At 36.0% G+C, this 10,128-nt stretch overlaps 1 pseudogene; it reads right to left on the bottom strand.

Annotated features, from left to right (window-relative positions):
- Window positions 1-7,077: 7,077 nt before the first annotated feature.
- On the bottom strand, window positions 7,078-8,630 carry LOC132008329 (fibroblast growth factor receptor 1-like; annotated as a pseudogene).
- Between the last annotated feature and the right edge of the window lie 1,498 nt (window positions 8,631-10,128).

Genomic DNA, 10,128 nt, shown 5'->3' with positions numbered 1-10,128 from the left:
CTGTCCTCCAAGGAAGTTTTCTAAAATGTGTGTCTCTGTGTGATAAATGTTCTAAGACCTAACATGCTTCATTGTATTTTTACTGTACTCTCAAATTTAATCAAAAAGTTGGCTTGATGTATAATATCTAGTTTCAAATATCTTTTCCATCTATACAAACACCCAGCTGTCTCCTTTATATGCGATTACTATTGAGAATTCTGCTGTCAGTATTATTCTTATACATTTTAGGTGATCTGTTCTTCTCTTGGGCATCATTTATGCTCTTCTCTGTTTTTGATATACTTAAAACTCACCATAATACATATGGGAGGTTTTTGTGTGTGTGGTTTTTCTTTGGTTTTGTTTCTGATTTCTCATGTTTGGCATTCTTTTAAGTCTGGTATCATTCATCTTTCTTTAATTCTCCAAAATTTATCTCAGTACTTATTTAAATATTTTCTTTATTTTTTTTTCTCTTCTGCTGCATTTGGGCAGAAGTCATTATTTTGTTTGTTTTTTTTGTTTTTCCCAACTGATTTATTCATTTTAAAGCTATATTCATCTTAGTCTCCATTTATTGTATTCTTTATTTCAACAATTTTCACTTAATTTATATTCACAGTATAATATCTTTCTTTTCTTTGTATATGTATATCATTATTTAATCATATACTTTTAAGCTATTTTTTAGAAGTACAGTCATTCTTTTTTTAAAGATTTTATTTATTTATTATTTGACAGAGAGAGATCACAAGTAGATGGAGAGGCAGGCAGAGAGAGAGAGAGAGAGGGAAGCAGACTCCCTGCTGAGCAGAGAGCTTGATGCAGGACTTGATCCCAGGACTCTGAGATCATGACCTGAGCTGAAGGCAGTGGCTTAATCCATTGAGCCACCTAGGCGCCCCTAAGCTATTTTTTTAATTCCTGTTCCAATAACACTTGGATTGCCATATAAAGTTAACCACATCATCTTTTTTAGGTAAGTAATTGTACTTTTATGTGCATAGTTATTTTGGTCCATGAGTTCAGCTCCCCTTAGGATCATCAAATCTCTGTAAAGTCTGGGTATGCTAGGATTTTCTAAGCAACAATAAAATACATTGAAACCTGGTAGCTTAATTATAATAATGTTTACTTTCTCAATCATTCACAATAGCATTACATTCTGAGTAGCTTCCTTCTATTTTGCAGCTATAGTGTTTGGAAAAACTTGAATTGTGATATCACTGTGATAATGTGAATTAGTCAAGGTTTTTCAGAGAATCGGGAAGAGAAAAAAAGGAAGATATTCTCCAGGGCCAACTCTAGAAGTGACTATTAAAACATCTGTCCAAATCCAATTGAACAAATCTCAGCAATGCCATCTCCAATGAAATACAAAGAAGAGTCTCTTAATCTCACAAAACAAACTGAGGGTTGCTGGGGGGAGGGGGTTTGGGAGAAGGAGGTGGGATTATGGACATTGGGGAGGGTATGTGCTTTGGTGAGTGCTGTGAAGTGTGTAAACCTGGTGATTCACAGATCTGTACCCCTGGGGATAAAAATATATGTTTATAAAAAATAAAAAATTATATATATTAAAAAAAAGAAATACAAAGAAGATTATATATAGTTCTGGGCACACATATCTCATTTGACCCAATGATTTGCATCAATGAAAGACTGAAGGCCAATCACCACTCCATGGGAGAGTTTAAAAATAAATTTACTAATGAGGCCAAGAATTCAGAATCACAAATGCTTCAGAACTAATAATAACTGCCTTCACTTGATGTTATTCTATAAGATAAATCCTACGATCAAGTTTCAATTTTAAATTCTTACAATTTTAAATTCTTAAATCCTTATGAAGAAGCATAATTTGGAGGGAGCCATTTTCATAATTTATCATCCATCAGCCTATTTTTTAAGATTTTATTTATTTATTGGACACAGAGAGAGAGATCACAAGTAAGCAGAGAGCCAGGCAAGCAGGGAGGGAAGCAGGCTTCCTTTTGAGCAGAGCCCAATGTGGGGCTGCATCCCAGGACCCAGAGACCATGACTTGAGATGAAGGCAGAGGCTTAACCCACCACACACGTGATGAGAGAGTCACTCAGGTGCCCCTCATCCATCAGCCTTAATTTTTTAGAGGAAAATGTGTGGAGGAATAATGCCTTAGGGAGTTAATCTATCTAAAGAATTTTCAAGTCTTTACCCCTTCAAGGTTTTTGCACAGTCCTGATAGCCTCTAAACATCCAGCTGATATCTACCGTGACAGGCCTGTTAAAACCTGTCCTCAAACCAGGAATAGAGCTTGAAACATACCAGTCAAGAGCAACTTTGAGTCTTTTAAGGAATTTATCATCATTTCTTTGTTTTTGATTAATACCTGAAATAGTTCTATATTACACTTGCATAATTTCTCCAGAGCTGACTTTGAAGGAGGCATTCTGTTCCAGCTAGTTCCATATTTTGGCAAGAACTATAATTCTATATTAAAAAAACATATTTTAGGGCGCCTGGGTGGCTCAGTGGGTTAAAATCTCTGCCTTCGGCTCAGGTCATGATTCCAGGTTCCCTGGATTGAGTCCCACAATGGGCTCTCTTCTCAGCAGGAAGCCTGCTTCCATTCCTCTCTCTCTGCCTGCCTCTCTGCCTACCTGTGATCTCTGTCAAATAAATAAATAAAATTTAAAAAAAAACACATTTTATACCAGTTATTCATGTTTATTAACTAAGATATCACAATACAAATAATACAAACAGTTGCTCTTTATTAATACCTTCAACCAAGATAAAAAAATGTCATATTTTCTCCGAAATTTTATATCATCTGATAGGTTAGGTATATATAAAATTAAATTTAAAGTTTTAAAAATATCGGCAAATATTTTCATTTAAATGCAAATTTGGAAAAAACCTACTTTTCCAAACACGACTTTTTATCCGATATATTTTTTATTTTTGTCGACAACTGATAAAATGTTTAGTGAGACTATAAATGTTAGATCGAAAAAAATGATTAATAGATGTAGGTTCAAATTATTATGTTCCATTAAAAGTGATTTAGTTTTTGATGAACATCTGTTTGGTAATATGTTGTATCCAGATATAGTAAATTAATGACATATATAAAATTATAGGGAAATGACACCTTCCGTTCCATCATGAGTAGAGCTTTTAAAATGCTAATTGTCACAACCTGTCATCTTGTCATTATGTAGCATTATGTAGCATTTAAAAAATGTATACTCTTCACTTCAAAGTCTTTTAGAAATCTAAAATATGACTTTCTATGGTTTGTGTTTCCATATTCCTTTATTGCCAGTTTGAACAAATCCACATGCTTTGATTCAAAGGTAATAAATTCCTCTTATTTGGAAAAATGATGTTTATTTTTGTTCTCTCACCCTTAGCAGGTGGTTTCATTTTAGAACACTTCAGAGTTATAATTTCATGCTTATTAAAAGCATTTATTATGATCTGCACAGATGAATAAAACTTTTATTTTTTAAAATTATTTGACAAAAAATCTGTTATTTTTAAAAATGTATTTCCTTTGAAGGGTTATTTTAGAGCGTTCAGAGAGGATCTAGGAGTGTGGTATTATGCAGTTTTTAAGTAGGTGTGAAATGGTTATTTATATGATTGTTTCTTTAAGGCTTATGTATATTGTCCATTATATGCTATAAAATATTTTGAAAGTAAATTTAAGGTATGTTTTACATAGTTTATTTTTTGGAAAAAATCATTGAAATGACTTATGAAGTTCAGTATACTCTCAACATTAATTTATTCTGAAATTTACCAATTGTCTATTGAACCTATTATATGGCAGATATTACTTCAGACTACACTGGTAAATGAAATACTTGGCTTTGTAGAACGTTTATTTTAATGGGTGAGACAATTAAAAGCTATAAACCTTAATAAAAATTGCATAGTGCATTCAAAAATGATGAGTACAATGGGGAAAAATTAGATCAGGGTGAGAAAAATCAAGGTTGCTAGGCAGGGGATGGGGAGTTAAAATTTTTATTAAGAAGATCAGGGTAGTTACAATGAAGCTGACAATTGAACAAAGGTATGGAAAGGTGATGAATTTGCCCAGAACTATCAGCAATAAGGTCACTCCAGACAAAGCAATTGGCTATCTTGAAGGCCATAAGGTTGGATCGTGCCTGGCATATCTGAGGAATACCAAGGAGGCCACTGTGAGTGACTGAAGAGTAGCAGGGAAAGAGGTCACAGAGGTTAAATGAGTGGCTAGATCATGTAAAAACTTAGAAGTCATTGTAAAACTCTGGCTTTTATATTTGGAAACTTACTGTGTGATAGAAGTTCTGCTAATAACTGAGAGTTCAAATGTCCATAAAATTTCAAGGATTCTTATTCTAGTAAGACAGAATAAAGAAAAAGAGTTCATATTTTCACATGGTGTAACAAATGTCGGAGATCCAAGTGTAGGAAGCTATGGGAGCACAGAAGAAGGCACTAAAATCACACCACTATATTTGATGACTGTGACTATATATAAATTTGTATTTTCTAGATTTTTTATAGTCATGGAATCACACAGTATATATTATTCATTGCCTGGCTTTTCTTTTCTCAGCATCATTACTTTGAGAATCTCCAATTGTAAATAGTTCATTTTGATGTTGAATAGTAATCTCTTTAATGAATAGATCATAATTTGTCTTTGCTCTTTTGATGGACATTGATGAACATTTCCACTGTTTTCAATTCTTAAAAATAAAGCTGCTATGAAGTTCATATACAAGTCCTTGTATGAACATAGGGTTTGTTTCTCTTGGTTAAACGCCTACAAGTAAAATGGCTATTCGTGTAACTGCAACATATTTTGCATTTAAAAAAATTTTCAAACTATTTTCCAAAGTGGTGGTATCGTGATATATGCCAAGAACAGTTTAGATTTTTTGTTGCTTCTCAATCTAGCTCAGACGAAGTACAATTAGCCTTTATAAATTTCTCCACTCTAATAGATATGTAAGCATGTGTCATTATGACTTTAATTTGTATTTCTTTAAAGTCTGAACGTTGAGAAATTTGTCATGTGCTTATAAGCCATCCATATCCTTTTGGTGACATGTCTCTTCAATAATTTTCTTCACATGTAAAATTGGATACTCTGTTTGGTTATTAGTAAGGTTTTTTATTTTTATTCATTTTTTAATAATCAGAGTAGATGTCCATTATCAGATATATAATTTGCAAATCCCTTCTCCATCTTTACGGTTTCTCAATGGAGCTTTGATATATGTGTCTTTCAAGAAATATGCTACTTCTTTCCTGGTACACGGAGGTATGACTAGAACATTATCAATGTTGACCTTTGCAAAGAAAATCATGGCTTAAGATATATGTAGTCTGCGGTTGTTGGGAGTGTTGTGTAATATCAAGCATATCTAGTTAGTTGATAATTTTGTTTAAGTCTTACATATCTTACCAATTTGATGACCATATACTCTTAAAATACAGGTGTTGAAATTTTTTTCCATTTCTCTTCTAAGGTAGAAGTTATGATTTTTGTTCTTAGTTTTTCCCTATATATCCCCAAATATGTTATTAAGTATTAAAAGTCAAGAATTATTATACTCCCTTATGAATTCATCCTTTTACTCTTCTGTAATTTTGACTTGATCTTTATGTCTGATAATGAAATTTGCTTTAAAATCACTTTTCATTATCTCGATATAACCACCAAAGTTATAGTGTGATTAGTGTTAATATAGCATATTTTTTCTTTTACATTTTAAAGCACTTCTATATTTAATCCTGACAAAAAACAAAACAAAACAAAACAGCTTTTTAGCTCTGGAAGCATCTTTCTAAATTACCTTTTTTTTTTTTTTTAAATGAAGCAGTAACAGTTTTTGTTAAGGGACCTAAACTGAAAGTAGGTTTAGAACTTATTTATTTATTTATTTATTTATTTAGTAAAAGATTTTATTTTCTTTATTGACAGCGAGAGAGAGGGAGAGAGAGAGAAGAGGCGCACAAGCAGGGGGAATCACGTGCAAAGGGAGAGGAAGAAGCAAGCTCCTTGGCGTGCAAGTAGTCCCATGCAGGGCTGGATCCCTGTACACTGTAATCATGACCTCAGCCAAAGGCATACATCTGCTGAAACAACTGAATCATCCAGACACCGCTAGAAAATTAAAAAAAAAAAAGTCCTTTTAAAAACATTTTCTTTCTTTCTTTTTTTTCTAATATTTTATTTATTTGACAGACAGAGATACAGGAAGAGGAACTGTAAGCAGTGAAGGGGGAAAAGGAGAAGAGAGCCTGATGTGGGGCTCCATCCCAGGACCCTGGGATCATGACCTGAAAAGAACGGACACTTATGGAGGAAGCCACCCAGACACCTCTTTTCTTTGTTTTTAATATATGGCAACTGATGCTTCCCAGCCACGAGGAGCATATTCCCCCTTGATTAAATCTTTGATAACAATCTATTTAAAAATGTGTGTAAATATATACTTATTCAGAATTATACACTTTGTGTTTTCTTCATAGTTTGGGGCTGGACCCCATGGTCACAACACTGCTTCCAGTCTTTGCCTTCCCATCTTTTGATACCAGGTATTTGTCAGCAAAGCAAATTAGTATCAAAATTAATAAGCCCTTGGCACCATATCTCTGGAGCAGGGGTTGCACTTAGCCAAGGCCCAGAGCAGTTGACCTCCCCTCGCTAGTGCTATAGCCCCAAGGACTAGGTCCCTGCCACCAGAACTCAGTCTTATATATTATGCTAAGCAGACAAAACCAAAACAGGAAAGCTCCGACAGCTTTCACTGGCATGCCTCATCTCCCACTCCCACAACGTCCAGGCGGTACCAGATTCCAGGGAGGGGTCTTGCTCCAACATATGGGAGGGAAGGAAGTAGACACGAGAAAGTACCTGCCTCTCTGTCCCTTTCTTTCATAAGCAGTTTGTAAGGAGGAGGAAGAGAAAGGGGAAGAGAGTTGAACTTCAAGGGGTGAAGGCCTCAGGTAGGCAGCTGGCTCCTGCCAGTAGGAAAGGGACAAAGGAGAAGGCAATGAGTCTTACAGGGAGGGTGGGGGGTAAGGGTTACAGCTTATGATGGAATCTGGACAGGAGTAATAGGGATACTAGTCATTTGAGTCCACCATTGGCAAGCTGGGCTGGGTGTCAGGGCAGATAGGCCTCCCTGGGCAACGGCACATGAGAGAAGGTGCAATTCTTCTCTGAGGAGCAGGTGGAGATTTGGGTGTTGGGAAAGCATAGACAGTATTGTTCCAGGGCCAAGGACAGGTCCGGGTACTCCTGGTTGGAGGTCAAGGCCACAGTATGATCCAGTTCTTCTACCAGCAGCTTGAAGGTACCACATGCCAGCCACCCCTCATTATTGTGTATACCTCTCTCGTGCACTTATTGGCTTATCCATCAAATGACTCCTTCAGCAGCTTGAAAACCACCTCCACAGGCACTCCAGGATATGGGAGGCTTCCAGAGTGAAGATTTTGCACAGGATCAGCTCAAAAGACTAGAAGTCAGTCTGGTGGATGTAGATCTGGTCAAATATGGCCTTAGGGACTGTCCACTTCACAGGCAGTCCACTGTTGGTTGTCTTTTTATAGTAACTGATGTGGTGATATCTCTGGCAAGGCTGAAGTCTGAGATCTTTATCATGTTGTCCTTTGTCACCAGCACTTCCCTGGTGGCCAGGTCTTGGTGTATGCACTTCTTGGAGGCAAAGTACTCCATGCCTCAGGCTACCTGATAGGCACAGGATACCAGGTCCTTGGAGGAGAGTTGCTCTGCTGCATTGTGGCTGATATTGTAACAGTAATCCAGGTCAGGAGGCCTCTGGGCCTGCAGGTACTCCTGTATGTTGTCTTTGGAGGCATACTCCATGATAGTGTATGAAGGACCGTCCTGTGTGCAGGACCCAGCAGGTTGATGGTGTCCTTGTGCTTTCCAATCATCTTCATCATCTCCATTTCTGAGATTAGGTTTGACAGGTCTTTCTCTGTTGCATCTGACTTCAACATCTTCACAGACACTTTAGTCAAATGGTTGGATTTGTCTTTGTCCAGCCCCATTGCCTCCTCCAACACCACCTGCCCAAAGTAGGTCTGTCTTAGGGGTTTGCCTAACCTGCCTACAACCAGCCTGTCTCAAGGCAGTTATGAACTCAAGATTATCCTCAAAAACATTAAACCACAAGCTAAAAATTCTCTTCACTAGGTCTCTGTCACAGGTCTAATTTTCTTATCTTTCATCATTTATCTTTTTCATAATTCTTATTTTCAGTATAGTTTATTTTGCTTCCAGGTGTTTCCCCTGGTTTCTGTATTCTGTTTCATAGGGAAGAATTATCCTGTCATAAAATTATTTCTTGAGTATTCATTACATCTCTCAGTTAAAATGGGTTCTTTTATGGTATTGATTCATTTGAGTTTTCTCAAAATGGGAAGAATTTTCAAAATGGTGTTTTCCTCAAGGTTCAGAGTATGACTTAGCCTCATCTTTACTCTTTTTGAAATTCACATTTCAAATTCTTGTCCCTCTTTTTATCTTTTTAAATTAAAATGTTTTATTTTTACTATTTTTTTATTTGAGTATAGTTGATATTCAGTGTTACATTGGTTTCAGGTTTTCAATATCTCCATACATTATTCTATGATCCCTACAAATATAGCCACCATCTGTCACCATATAACACTATTATAATATCATTGACTATACTCTCTACACTGTCCCATATCTCTTTTTAAAATATCTGATTTTTATGTTTTCTGTTATTCCAAATTTCGACCCTCATTTTACTTGGTTACTTTAATAAAATATGCCTGATTACACACTCTTTGCTGAAAACCATAGCATTTGATTTATAGTAGTCTTCTTCTTCTTCTTCTTCTTCTTTTTTAAATTAACATAAAATGTATTATTAGCCCCAGGGGTACAGGTCTGTGAATCGCCAAGTTTACACACTTCACAGCACTCACCACAGCACATCCCCTCCACAATGTTCATAGCCCTACCACCCTCTCCCTACCCTCCCCACACCCCCACGGCAACTCTCAGTTTGTTTTGTGAGATTAAGAGTCTCTTATGGTTTGTCTCCCTCCCAATCCCATCTTGTTTCATTTACTCTTTTCCTGTCCCCCAAACCCCCCACATTGCACCTCCATTTCCTCATATCAGGGAGATCATATGATAGTGTCTTTTTCTGATTGATTTATTTTGCTAAGCATAATAACCTCTAGTTCCTTCCATGTCATCGCAAATGGCAAGATTTCACTTCTTTTGATGGCTGCATAATATATATATATATATATATATATATATATATATATATATACAATTCATTGTTGATGGACATCTAGGTTCTTTCCATAGTTTGGCTATTGTGGATATTGCTGCTAAAACATTTGGTGCACATGCCCCTTTGTATCATATAGTAGTCTTCTTTACCTCTATCAGAACCCCAGCAAGCTTTATTTATTTATTTACTCACATAAACAGATGATCCAACACAACGTTTTTTGATGTTCAAATGTATTAAAATGTCTTACCGCTTAACACTATGCTTACTGTTCTCTTTCACTGTCTGACTAAATCAACATCATCCCTATGCCATTTAATCAGAAAGAACATTTGAACTCAGAGTTCTCTCCATATCAGGGAATGAAGACTCCACCCTTCTGTTTGTGCAGGTAAAATAAATGTTGATATTGTCTGTATTGCACATACCCCATCCTGTTCACCAGAATATTCACCATCAAAATATATACAAAATGAAAACCATATCTCACCACTTCTATTACCACCCAGCATGCTAAAAACACCATCATATGTTCATGAATTATTGACTTGATTGATAACCCCACTTCCAAACATACTGCACACCTTTCTCCGTGCAAATTTATTTTGGTACAGCAACTTAACCTAAAAATCAAGTCAGATGATTTTATTCTGCTGTTGAAAGTATTTTGGTATCTTCCCCTTTCATATTAAATAAAAACTGAAGGCATTTCAATGTACTAGAAAGTCATACATCAATACGTTCTTCCTCTCTCCACCACTATGAACTCTTCATTGGCCTCCTTGCATTTCCTCAAAAGTAACAGACAAGCTGTTCACACAAATTCTCTATACTTACTTGCTCTGC

This window comes from Mustela nigripes, unplaced genomic scaffold (assembly GCF_022355385.1).
Source record: "Mustela nigripes isolate SB6536 unplaced genomic scaffold, MUSNIG.SB6536 HiC_scaffold_92, whole genome shotgun sequence".
Lineage (NCBI taxonomy): Eukaryota > Metazoa > Chordata > Mammalia > Carnivora > Mustelidae > Mustela > Mustela nigripes.
Note: the sequence above shows the minus strand (reverse complement) of the source record. Positions and strands in the feature narration are given on the sequence as shown.